Source organism: Pogona vitticeps, chromosome 5 (genome assembly GCF_051106095.1).
Source record: "Pogona vitticeps strain Pit_001003342236 chromosome 5, PviZW2.1, whole genome shotgun sequence".
NCBI classification, from domain to species: domain Eukaryota; kingdom Metazoa; phylum Chordata; class Lepidosauria; order Squamata; family Agamidae; genus Pogona; species Pogona vitticeps.
In genome coordinates this window covers 86363820-86377764 of record NC_135787.1, presented here as the reverse complement: position 1 = coordinate 86377764, position 13945 = coordinate 86363820, and the positions used below count along the sequence as shown (strand labels likewise).

The window sequence follows — 13945 nt, the reverse complement described above, 5'->3', positions numbered from 1 at the left end:
CTTGCTCAGGGGTAGGATTTTTCTCCAGACAGGAGGGTTTCAGAGGAGGCCGAAGACAGCCTGTTGGGCTGTTTGAAGAGAGGTATTTACCTTTGAGACATGGGGCAAACTGGCAACTTGTCCTGGCTTGATTCAGAGGTTTGCCTTTCCCCAGGAGGAAAGAAGGGGACGCGCCATTATGCATTCCCCTGAAGATTTCGACACTGGACTAATTCAGGAGATTGGACATAAAAAGAGGATATTGTCGTGTTTACTTTGGGTGAGACTTAAATAGTTTAGTTCTTAAGCTTTATTTTATCAGGCTTGGATAAATAGTGAGAGAGGGACCTGAAACTTTCATTTGAGCTACTTCTTCCCTCACAGACCTGAAATGGCAACCTTCAGCAGGGAGGAGGGAAGCTAGTGAAGAACTGATTGCTTTGTTAATAGCCTGAATGTCATTTGAAGACATTTACAATATTCAACTGAGCGCTTGAAGAATATGGAGGGAGAGTTTGTGGAAAACTTTTCCTTTTTCTCTTTTTTTACTGAGAAATATGACAAATGTGGAGTCGTAATCCCCATGCCACGAAATTGAGATTATAAAATGAACTGAACTGAGACTAGTTTCATTTTTGGCTGTTTTGTGCATTAGTCTTTCTAGTTTTTGTTGGAGGGGAGGACTGTTTTGACTGCTTTTGCTAAATTGGCAGTCTTCCCAGTTTTCAAACTATTTGGCTTGGAATAGCTTGAGCAGAGGAGTTATGAAGGAAACTCTCTAATTTTTAAAGGACGTTGAAATTTCCATTTTCTTGTTCTTTTGTCCATTTGGGAATATACATAGTGGATTACAAATAAAGTTGCCCATGTAGACAATGGAAGATTGAACTTTGAAGTTTCTAGTTGGTTCCTGATCTTAGAAGAGTTAGAGGACATCAAGAAACTATCTGGATCCTTAATTATAGGCGATTGGTAGATTTTTTTGGCTTTTTTTGCATCTGAATACCCTCCTATATTCCTGCTAACCTATAAGTTTGGAAACATGTAAATGCGAGTAGATAAATAGGTACCACCGAGGTGGGAAGGTAACGTTCAGAAGACCAGCAGTCATAAGATTGAATCCACGTGGCAGAGTGAGCTCCTCTTGCTTGTCCCAGCTCCTGCCAGCCTAGCAGTTCAAAAGCATGTAAATGTGAGTAGATAAATAGGTACCACCACGGTGGGAAGGTAATGACATTCCATGTCTAGTCACACTGGTCACGTGACCATGGAAACTGTCTATGGACAAATGCTGGCTCTACGGCTTGGAGACGGGGATAAGCACCGTGCCCTAGAGTCAGACACGACTGGTTTAAATGTCAAGGGGAACCTTTACCTTACCCTCCTATATCTGGGCTATAAATAACCCCTTAACTTGGAATTATAAGTAAGTATTGAACTTCACAAAATCTAAAACACTTTACAATTTTGGGTTATAACTTTTGGATTACAACTCTTGGAGCCTTCATATTGGACCTTCTTTGGCCCTCTCTTTGGCCTTCATCATTTTTGGGAGATAAATGAGCTGTGCTATTTGGAGCTACAAATAGTTCTGGAGTTTATAGTTTAAAAGGGATACTTCCTTTTGATATGACTTGGATTTTAGAAGACACTAAGACGACATTTGGACAGTGACTATCTCAAAGGAATGGATTATAAGTAACTGGGGCTACCAGGAGGGCTTATCTCACTCTTTCCTATATTTGGAGTATTAAAGGTTTTGAAATAAAATAAGGATTGTATCAGAAGGATCAGCTCTGGTGTGTGTGCACATATTGCTATTTAAAATTGATTTATCTGAACTAAAACTGAAATAAGAGAAATAATATTAGTTTAATATAATAAGTTTAAGATTTGCTAAATATTGGTGTTTGTTTTTTTAATATTGAATTTTGGATCTTGACACCCCCAAAGGGAGAGAAGAAGATGAATACTCTTTGAGACCAAAGAGTAATGAAAGAGAAGAACAAGAACAAAGGGATAAAAATAAAGAACTGGAAGAGACAGAACAAGAATGAGATGCACTCATGAAAGAGAAGAGATAACCCAGGATGTGGCATTCACTCTTGTTATGCTGAATAGGTTATGCATTATTCATGTTCTATGCTGATGTGGTTGAGAGGTGGGGCCACCAGAGATGTTAAAAAGGCGGAGCCTGAGAGAAGTGTGGGAGTAGAGTTCAGTCAGAGTTAGGGAGGGAGAGAAAGAGAGATAGTTGGAAGATCTGAGGTGTGATTAGTCTGAGGAATGAATAATAACCTGTAAGATTAAAATAGAAGATTGATGATTGATTAAGTAAATACTTATGAATTATTAAAGAAACATCTGTAATTAATAAACCTGTTTTAAGAAAAAGTGAAAACTGAATGGACCTTCATCTTTCCTAAGTAAAGTGCGTTGATTTCGTGATCAACTGGTGGCAGCATGTGAAAAGGTCTACCCGGATCACCCGCGTGAGTCAGGAGGTGAGGCAGGGGAGCCTGATGCCGAGAGAGGCCCGGAAGGAGAAGACACGAAACCGGGCTTTCTCGGCGGTGGCTCCTTGCCTCTGGAACAGTCTCCCTCCAGAGATTCACGCAACCTCTATGCTGGCCATCTTTAAAACCTAATTTAAAACATGGTTGTTCATTCAGGCCTTCCCTCCAGCCAAATCTTAATTTTTTTCTTTTCTTTCTCTTACTTTCCTATTTTTTATTTTATTTTATTGTAGCTGTTACTGAATCAGCGTGTATTTTTCTGTGTTTTATTGTCTGTTTTTGTATGGAAGCCACCTAGAGTGGACTGATAGCCCAGATAGGCGGGGTATAAATGGAATGAATGAATGAATGAATGAATGAATGAATGAATGAATGAATGAATGAATGAATGAATAAATAAATAAATACATAAATACATAAATAAATAAATAAATAAATAAATAAATAAATTAAAAAAACCATTAGAGTCAACTCCGAAATTATTGGAACAGATTGAAAAATTTGGAGAAGTAGCGGGATTGAAGATAAATAGAGGGAAAACTAAACTAATTGTAAAAAACTTGATGGATAAACAGAAAAATCTCCTAACAGAGAAGACCAAGCTTCAAATAGTCAAGAGAGTTAAATACTTGGGAATTTGCCTGACGGCCAGATGCTCAACAATAAAAGAAGAGAATTATGGGAAGCTATTGAATGAAATAAAGCAAGATCTGGAAAGATGGGAGAAGAGACGACTTTCATTTTTAGGAAGGATTACAACTATAAAAATGAACATACTACCAAAAGTACTCTTCCTCTTTCAAACAATTCCAATAAAGCTCAACTGGACATTCTTTGAGGAATTGAATAAATTAACCCTAAGATTTGTTTGGTCAAAAAAAATTAGCAAGGATAAAAACCAAATTACTGCAGGGGGTGAAAGAAAGAGGAGGCTTTGGTCTACCAGATTGGACACTGCACTACTAAGCTTCAGTTCTGGTATGGCTGAGAGAATGGATATGTCTGAGGAATAAAAGGCTTTTATATCTAGAAGGACATGACTTGCAGATGGGATGGCATGCCTTGTTATGGTATGGCAAAACTAAAGCACACAAAGACTTTCAAAATAACTCGATAAGAGACGCTTTCCTAACTCTATGGGAAAAAGAAAAACCAGAATCAATAGGAAAATACCAAGATGGGTGTCTCCGATAGAAGCATTTACTTATCCAAATCCTATCAACTTTGAGAAAATAATGACATATAATGAAATATTAAATCCAGAAGGAAATCTCTAAACCAAGGAAGAACTAGCAGGCCAAGGACTGATACTATCATGGTTACCTTTATTGCAAATTCAATCAATGTATAAAAAGGACTCTAGAACAAAAGGTTTCTACAGGGAACAGCCATAATTTGATAAAATAATACTCTAAACAGCAGATAAGCTAATTAAGAATATCTATAAATTCCTCTTAGAAGTGAAAATCAAAGATGAACAAGTGAAAAAAACAATGATACATTGGGCTAAAAACTTTGGTCACACAATTCAGCTAGAAAAGTGGCAAAAGTTATGGAGTGATAATTGTAAATCAACCTTATCAACTGCATATAAAGAAAATTTATACAAAATGTTTTACAGATGGCATTTACCACCAACTAGAATAGCAAAAATGTTTCTGATAGATGTTGGAAATGTAAAAAACATGAGGGAACATATTATCATGTATGGTAGACTTGTGAAAAAGCAAAAAAAAAATTGAGTTAAAATACACTCTTGGATTAAAAATAATAATAAAAATGAATATAGAACTCAAAGCAGAGTTATCTTTATTGGGTATTATGCCAGAGAATATTAACAAACAAGATAGCTATATTATATTACATATATTGACAGTGGCTAGAATAGTATGGGCTCCATACTGGAAAAACAAAAAATCTCTGTTAGAAGAAATAATTGTACAAAAAATCTTAGATTGTGCAGAGATGGATAGATTGGCAATGACAATTAAAGGGAAAGAGGATTTGGAATATTATCAAAACTGGAATAAAATGTATGAATGGCTAGAGCAAAGAAATAAGGTATAGAGACAAATGAGACATGATATGATATGGACAATTCTACGTATATCCAGTGAACATGACAAATTTGTGTTATAAAAATAAATTTTAAAAAGAAAAAAAAGAATCCTACCCCATGCTTCACCCCAATCCTTTGGCAGTCTCACTGTGCTGTGGATTCTCCTATACCTCCTCCTCTCCTTTCACTCTTGCTTTGGGATATGGGACTCCTCTCAGCTGCAAACCATTAAAGAATCAGCAAAGGCAGGATCAGGAAAGAAAGAAGGAACCAGGCAGGGGGAGAGAGAGGTCTGTAGGCTGAGATGTGACTTGCATTGCAACCAGCATGAATGGTGCAGATCACTCTGCAGCCCCTGTATGGGCACTGTTTGTGATTTCAGACGAAATATAAACTGTGAATCAAATTCCAGCAAAGATTAACCATTCAGATTCTTATTTCCAATGCAGCCACAACCTTTATCACTGACCTCAGAGCTGCTGTTGTAGAAGAAAATAATTTCAAGGCACAACTGGAGAGTGAGGCCATGTTTGCACCAGCAAAATGTTTCCTTGGTTTCTCACACCTTTTACTTGCTTAGCAGTAGCATGTTGCAGTTACATGACATATATTCCACCATGTGTGTCCTCACTTTTTTAAAAAGTGCCACAACATTTTTTAAACAAAGATGTGGCTACAGCTCCATAGCAGAACATATCCCTTCCTGTTTTATTTACAGGAATTTTCACCCTTAAAAATGCATTTACATGCATGTGTTGAAGCACGGTGTACAAGGAGATCAGTTTACCAACGCATCGATACTGCAAACCCTGGAAAATCAATAAAATAAAATAAAATAAAATAAAATAAAATAAATGATATGCAGCTGAATGATATCAGTGGTGGGGACAACACAGCAGCTTGGTCAGAAATGTATTGGGATAGTCGTTCACAAGTCAACATAGTAAAAAATGTTCTGTGATAAAACCCAAAACAAATAAAGTTGTAGCCTCCCAGCAGGCGAGATTTAATGTGGAGGTAGCACGGAGGTAGAGCAAAAGAATTGGTAATGGCCATCTGTCATCTGAACACAAAAAACAAACCCCAAATCCATGAGAAATAACTGGGAAACATTTCACAAGTGTGACCAAGGCCTGAGACAGTTGAGCTGGAACACATTCACAAATCTATCTTTCCACCTATTAGGGTGTCCCTGACATGGGACAATGGTTTCCTAATGCACTACATACATAAATAGGTGGGTACTAGCAATCCTCCTCCCGACGGGGAAAAAAAAAGAGTTAAAAGACACAGCAGATCATTCTGGTTTTTCTTGAACACAGAACTCATTGCTTTAATACGGCTGACAACTTCTGCAGGTCCAAGGCCAATCATCTGCTCCTGGATATTTCCAGGGTCCACACAGATGATAAAAATGAAAAAAAGAAAGAAAGAAAGGAATGAATTAATGGATGAATGGACAAACTAGAAATGATTAAAGTCCACTTCCAATTTTGAAAAATTGCCATTTTTGTCCAGGTACCCTCTTATCCATTTAAAGGGTGAATCACAACTTGGGGAGGATTGCAGAAGCTACAAATCACTTTTTATAGAAACAAACAAAAATAAAAAGAAGTTGAGGGAGGCCTGGACACCCCATAAACAGCCTAGGAGGTGGGGGAGGGATGAATCCTCAGCGCCCCACATTGCCTATTTCTGCCTCAACATCTCTGAAGACAATGTCAGTTTAGCAGTCTAGCTTACTTTGTATTAGTTAACTGTATTATCAGGACATTTTAGTCATCAGCCCTTTGAACATTTCAGACCAGTATTAATGATGCACCTGCCATTTATTTTGTATTCTGTTTCTCTCTGGTCATAAATTTGTAAGTACTGATGACTACTTTGCTTGTAGTTCTGTCAACTAAATTCCATATTCCATGCATCTGAAATAATGGATTGTCATCCACAGAAGCTCATCCCATCCTGTTAAACTTAAAGTTACCACTTAGATTATTTTTTATTTTTGTTATTTCTCAATAATACATTTTATTATAAACATTTGTTCCTGTTTAGAACTACAGAATTTTAAAACAACAAAGACCTGTGGTACAAAACTCTTTGATATTTTTTCATCATCTCTGCCCAATTTCAAAGTGCAAAGAAATTTGAGGTATTTTAAAGAACAAAACCAAAAATCTTGCAATACTTAAAGTTTTATTTTGTCATATGCTTTTGTGAACTGCAGCCCACTTAGTGCCGACATGTGTTTATAGTCCACAAAAACTTCTGCAAAATAACATATGCTGGTCTTAGAGGTCTTAGAAGTCCAAGTAGGATTTGAATCCAAGTGGATTTGCAATGCCTTTAATTTTTTACAGTTTAGAGCACAGGTGAGACACATGCAGACTCCCAGATGTTGTTGGGCTATGATTCCAGTCATCTCTCAGCTGGCTGTACTGGGTGGGGCTGTTGAGAACTGCAATTCAAGAACAGCTGTTGTTTAGTCGTGTCCGACTATTCGTGACCCCATGGACCAGAGCACGCCAGGGCCTCCTGTCTCCCACTACCTCCTGGAGCTGAGCCAAATTCATGTTGGTCGCTTCGATGACAACAACAGCTAGCGGGCCCAAAGCTGTCCACCCCTGGATCAGGAAGTGTGCAGTTTACAGTTTTCCTCTTCATGTTTTGCAGCCTTAGTGTGTATTAAGTCAAAAGGCTGCACTATCTACCTCAATAACCCAGTATCATTTAGTAGATAGAGTGACAGACTATGACTTAGGAGACCTGGATTCAAATCCCTGTTTAGCCATGGAAATTCACTAAGGTGTGAGGAACTGGCAAAACCAGTCCTTAAATATCTTTACCTCAAAAGCCTAATTAGGGTTATTATACATCAGTTCTGACTTGACAGCACATAACAAACACACCTCAATGACCTAATGCCATTCTTCATTTTACAAAAATTTCCATGATGAAGTGATGGTTTCAGTTTTTTTTTTAAAAAAATCAGTGTTTTACTGTTTAGAACAATAATATTTCTCAGAGAGCAACTGCAGTTCTCTGTTCTGTGTTGCTGCAGTCTGGCTGTCTTGTTGGACTACTTATAAAACCTATGGATGCAAGTTGGGGCTGCCGGGTCACAGGGCAGCAGTTGAAGTCTCAAAGAATTGCTCTGTTTCTCCAGGTCTCCATTCAGGGAGACAAATCTCTGAATGAAGAAAGTCTGATTTTTGTGTGCAATAGAGGATGTTAATCTAGCAGGGATGACAGCTACTGTTGCACCTGCTGGATATATTATAGCCACCAAAAATGTGAGCATACCTTAGTATGTGAGACGTTCAAGGAGTAATTTATCATTACTATCTTGCTGTGAGTTCCCATGGCCAAGAGGGAATTTGAAGCTCCTGAATCCTCATCTGAAAGTCTTGCCCCTAAAGTACACTGGTTTCCCCTTGATAATTTTCAGAAACACTGCATTCTTTTTTTCCCCTCTTGGGGGGGGGGGGAGAAAGCAAAAAAATAAAATAAATTAAACTTCCTTGCTCCATCATAACTAACATGCCCAGGAAGAAAGACTTCTAAGCTGGACTTTTCTCTATGACATGCTATATTGTACAGTAGGACATTCCATAGTGGAGCCATGGCACACAATATTGAAACTTTAGAACCTTTTGAACTGCAAAGTCTCTGTGACAGACAGGTCAGGAACTGCTCCTGTCCATCACAATGGAACCCTGATTCAAGAGCCAATGGCTGTACAGAAAAGGCAGGACGAGGGATATATAAGAGAATGGATGACAGTTAAAGAGCAGTTAGAGTCTGAGTTTGGAGTTAGAGAGGATTTCAGTTAGAGTTCGTAGTTAGAGTCTGTGTTAGAGATGTCAGTTAGAGAGAAGCAATTTAGGCAGTTAGGACCAGCCTGGTGTTAAAGAAAAATAGAGAGAGAGCGAACATGATAAGAAATAAATAAATATCTTGATTGAAATGATTATAAATAAGCAAATATAAATGTTACTAAAGCACAGTTGATTGAATAAATGAAATAAGACCATCAATGATTTACTTTATATGATTTACTTATGAACACTTTAATAAACTTTGTTTGATTGAATAACACCGATTTAAGAATCATATTTGATGTATCGAGGAGAGACTCCTCTGGTGGCAGCGGAAAGGGTTGAAAAATAAATGTCACACCTGAAAGTGAACCTGGGTTGTGTGGAGAAACAAACCGGGGAATGGGTTCATGACAGTCTCTTACAATATCACCACTGCTTCCTTCCTCTTTGTTACCTCTGAAATTAGCTGCAATCCTTTTAGGAGCTGGGGGGGAATTATTCTTAAGACTGATACAGTGGTGCCCCACATAGCGATGTTAATCCGTTCCGGATTAATCGTCGCTATGCAGAAACATCGCTAAACGGAATGGAAAAAGACATAGGAACGCATTAAATGTTCCTATGCGTTCCTATGGCTCCCAAACTCACCATTGAGCAAAGTTCCTCCATAGCACCACCATTTTTGCGCCCTCGGTAAGCGAGGGCAGGGCGCGAAAACACTTGTGGTGGCCATTTTAGGCACCCGGCAGCCATTTTGGAACCGCCGATCAGCTGTTTAAAAAAACATCGCAATGCAAAGATCGGTAAGCAAAACGCTTACCGATCATCGCAATGCGATGTTTTACCCATTAAAACATCGCAATGCAATCGCATTAGCGATTAAAAAAATTAGATCGCTATGCGGATTTGTCGTTAAACGGTGCACTCGTTATGCGAGGCACCACTGTATATTGTTGCAATCTACCTTTGTTGTAGTAATAAAAAGTATTTCTGAGTGGTTTGGTCTTGAATAGACAATTAGGAGCTACTAACTTTACAAAATGGCTACTCTTCATTTGCTCAAATCCAATTGTCTGTATTTTTGCTGTTCTTAATGGGGGAGTGGGTAGCTATACGGGCTGATATGATGAGCACCTGTACTTTCAAATGGATGGCTACACTCTTGCAGCAGGGGCTGGAAATATGTGGCTTCTTAATTTTTTTACACTACAGCTCCCATCATCCCTCACTAGTGGCCATGCTGGCTGGGCAGACGGCAGTTAGAGTGCAACAGCATGTGGATAGATGACCACATATTTCACATTCCTACTGTAGAAGTCTATGAAATCCACATATTCGGCCAAAGCACCCACATGTCACAGGAGTTCCACAGTGTGGAGGGAAGGAAGAATAATACCGAGCAGAAGGAAGAAATTGTAGGCCTCCAGATATTGTTGAACTTGAACTACCATTAGTGCAAACCAGCATGACTAAAAGTAATGGGAAGTTCAGTCAACCACAGATAGGGCAACCATAGTTTTCCAATCACTATTGTTAACTGAGAATGCAAGTTTTTAGACTGGAACTCCCAAGTCCAATTTATCTCCTCGAGAGGATATTAAGCAGTTCTTTGTCAAAGGTGAACCCACTGCCCACAACTGAATTGATTTAATCATATAATTATCTTAAAGGTCTTTTAAAAAGTTCAATACAGTCTATAATGAACACAATGCACACTGCCAAAACCCCCAAAATCTTCAACTTATTTTTGCTTTTATTCAAGAAACAATTATAGACCAATTCAGTGCAGAAATTTTCCAAATGTTTTCTTCACAAAGATTGTTTGCTAGGCTTCTGACGCACCAGTGTGACAGTGAAGTCTAGTGGTTTGGAACTGCTGCTGTGAATGACACAACTGTGAAGCTTTACTGCTCTTTTTTCAGTACAAAAATGCTACCAGAATCACTAAAGTATCTCCTGCCAAACCTAGTTAGGTTATTACAAAACGTTAACAGAAGTAATTTGACTCATTTAAAAAAGAGACCAGCCAAACATTGGCCAATTCCTTAGATGAACAACAAGGAAAAGAAAGAACTATGCTTACTGTAAACAACAGAGGACACTGTCTTTCACGGTCTTGCTCTCTTACAGCAGCCTCATCCCCCAACAGTCAGCACAGCAGACTCAGGGATGGTCTTGACTTCTGGGCAGAAATTGGAAGGAACCAATTACAAGTGATCTCCTTACCTGTAAGTAGTTCCTTTTCAGCAAGAAGTAATATAACTAGTTGATACAAAGTTACCTTTAGGTGTAACAAGTAGCACCTAAATTTCTTAGCTGTAACAGGTAACGGATATTTTCAAATGTCACCTTTAAAGGACATTAAAGGATTTCTTTTAAAAGTTTTTATTAATCCTAAGTGGCAAAAGAACTACTATTTACTTTCATCTTTTGAACTTCCATAAATATTTCCAAGAGAAGTATCAGAATCCATCAATGGATAGTATTTCTTTATTATTGCTTTTTTCTGATTTGTTGATAATGAAAATGTAACACATTACTAGTGTACAGTGCAATTAATTACTTGTGCAAATGGAATGGTGAAAATGATAATAGCAACCTGACTACTGAGAAGTAACGAGTAATGCAAGGAGATCCATTTAGAGTACATTTGGATCTCTTCTGGGCACTTGTGACCTCTGCCAAAATGAGGATACCATGTGAGTGTCTGCTCCATGCTTCCCTTTGGATTCAACATCCTTCTTCTAGCTCTGAGGAGCTACAGTACCTGGTAAATATCAAAACCCTGCCCTGGGAGGGACAGCTGAAAAGCACCAGCATAAGCAAAGATACATTTTATTACATGCAAAAATGTGTGCCCAAATTCTTGATCTTGTGGTCCTCGCACAAAATATAAGTTTTCAGAAAGTAAAATTATTTGCACACAAGTACATGTGCTTACACAAATGTTGTTGTTTTTTTGCAGTAAACAAGTCCCAAATTGTACATAATGTACAACCCATTTATAAACTCTTCCAGCAGGTTAAAAAAAAACCTTTGACTTTTGTTTGTTTATTTATTCCTTGCTACAAAATGACACAATCTAAGATTTCAATACCTAAGGTAAAGATGCAAAATATCATTATTTATATATACGTATAGTATTGAAATATCTATCCCAGAATATCCCAGAATACCCCAGCTAGTATGGCTGGAGGACATACTACCTGGAGTATTCTGGGAGCAGTACTTTAGAAAAGTCATGTTTCCCATTTCTGTTGCAGTCTGTGAAGCTCACTACACAATGCCTACCTAGGCCAACAATTGACCAGTGAGAGTTCAAACCATTTCCATAGCCATATCCTACTTTTCAGTACCAACATGTTTTAGTAAGAAACAAGTTACTGATGAACTGCATGTCATTCAATAGAACTCTAGATCAAATAGTATATACGACAACAAATGGACAGTACATGAGGTACTGATTTGACAACACGTTTATGTCAAATAAAAATCACACATATGTATTTTCAGAGTAAAATTTACAAGGTATGCAAAAACAAAGGAGATAAAATGGATGTATGGATAAGTAGACCAAAAGACAGATATGATTATTTATCATTTTCTCATACCTTATCCAGTATAAACATTATATTAGTTTTCCATTTACTAAGTTTAAAGTGGTGTAATGTAATCTGAAATAATCATTTGGAAATCCAAATAAAACTGGCAACTCCAATTTTTTTTTTTTTTTAGTAACAGAATGTGGTAATCTTTAAATACAAAATTTTATATATATATATATATATAACATAAAAATTAAATTCCAGCATTTCCACCCTTCAGCTTAATCTTTTTAGTCCTGAATATTTCTAGGAATATGTTTGCAAAGCATGATTTCCAAAGCAGGAAATCTTAAAGAGAAGAGTGCTGGGGAGGAGAGGGAGGCAAAACACATCCACGGGAAGACCAGAAACAAGGCTAGCAAGAGTAGACAGCAGAGATCTACTCTTGGAGATCATATAGGATTTTTTCAGTCAAAATCAGTATGCTTTCCCAGCCTGCTGTTTAGGTTGTTTGTTGTTAAGAAATAACTACAACTTTTAGAATTTACTGTAGAAACATCCTGGAAGGGGATACTTCAATTGTTCAGACATGAGGAAATAATACAGAAGCAGATCCACGTCTCCTAATATGAGTGCTTGATTATTAACAAATGGAAGTGTACTCTGTATCACAAACCTAGCTTGCATTTCTGAAAGTGATCAATAAGTTTGCCATAGCTCATCGTATCACTGAATTGAAGGCAAGAGCTAGGAATATCTCTACAAATGTAAACATTCAGTTGTATCAAATAGGATACATCTTTCTAATGGACACATAAGCCTCCCCAAATAATCTTCTTTACAGAAATGCAGTGGACACCACGATTGGGAAAAACTCCATCATCTCTGAAGCTGCCGTTGATTAATACTGCTTATGTGTGGGTTTCATAAAGGCACAGCACAGTGCTGGAAAACACAGCATGCCGTGAACTTTCTCTCATGTATAATCTCTTGTAGAAAAGATTACACTTCTTTAAAGGGTTATATAAACAGGTTTAATGTAAGCCTTGCCAGAGCAGCAAACTTACATCTTGCTGATTTTGTTTTTCCCAGATAGATTCTGAAACCTTAATCTACTCACAGAGTGAGGTCTTGGTGTCATGTGCACAGTTCTATCTACAAGGCAATTTACAGAATGTTTTTTACACATGCCATAACATTTAAGACTGATGCTTCAATAAAAAAAAGACAAAACAATCATTCCATAATATCTCTCATGCAAATAGTCAATGTATGGGCTAAACAAAATGTGTAAATGCTATGATTTAAAATGGAGAGGGGGGAAGAAGATTCTTTGACTACTTTCCATTACAACAGATGTCTGTATAAAAACTAAAAATCTACACAGCTAATTCTTTTTCAGTCATATGTCCTAAAATACAAATGAACCGGGGGATGGTGATGAAACAAACACAGCAATAATAGCAAACACCTGCAAATTAAAATGTGCAGTAACAAGACTCTTCCACAGCTAAAGATCAATGGAACTTTTTTCAGCCAAAGTTTAAAGAGTTAAATGTTTGCTGTAAAGAATATTGTCAGCAAAATAATTATGACTACAGAGTCACACAGCCTTTACACTCATACAATTGTATGGTACATCAGAGTGTAATATAATTGGTATGGTATTATTTTAAAACAGACATACAGTTAACTTCCCTCTATAAATTCTGTGAAAAGTGGGGAAATGATTACCAGAATCCTTAGCTAAAGTTTTCTTCCTACCACACCCCCTTCTTTTGAAAGTGCTTGAGAATATTTCAATGACAGTCATTATTCAGCAGCAATAAGGGTGTGTGTGTGTGTGTGTGTGTGAATCAATTAAAGTTGTTAACATTTGTCCTAAAACACTCCCAATATATGCATTACTCTGAGGATGACTCTGCTAGCAATGTAAAAGTCTCATTGATAGGTGCCCTTCATAACACTGCCCAAGATTCCCCACTAAAATAAAGAGGTAAAAAAATGTTAGAAGCCACTCTCTTA

At 37.5% G+C, this 13945-nt stretch overlaps 1 protein-coding gene across 9 annotated transcripts in view; it reads right to left on the bottom strand.

Moving 5' to 3' along the window:
* The window catches only part of KCNIP4 (potassium voltage-gated channel interacting protein 4), a 522091-nt gene that overhangs the window by 264697 nt on the left and 243449 nt on the right, over positions 1–13945 (bottom strand). For 2 of the 9 annotated variants that reach the window (XM_078394058.1, XM_073001091.2), the window contains exon 1: positions 4669–13919. The exons of the other annotated variants lie outside the window; for them this stretch is intronic. The gene's annotated coding sequence lies outside the window, so the exon portion shown is untranslated. Of the gene's footprint in view, positions 1–4668; positions 13920–13945 lie in introns of those variants that run through there. 9 annotated transcript variants of the gene reach the window in all.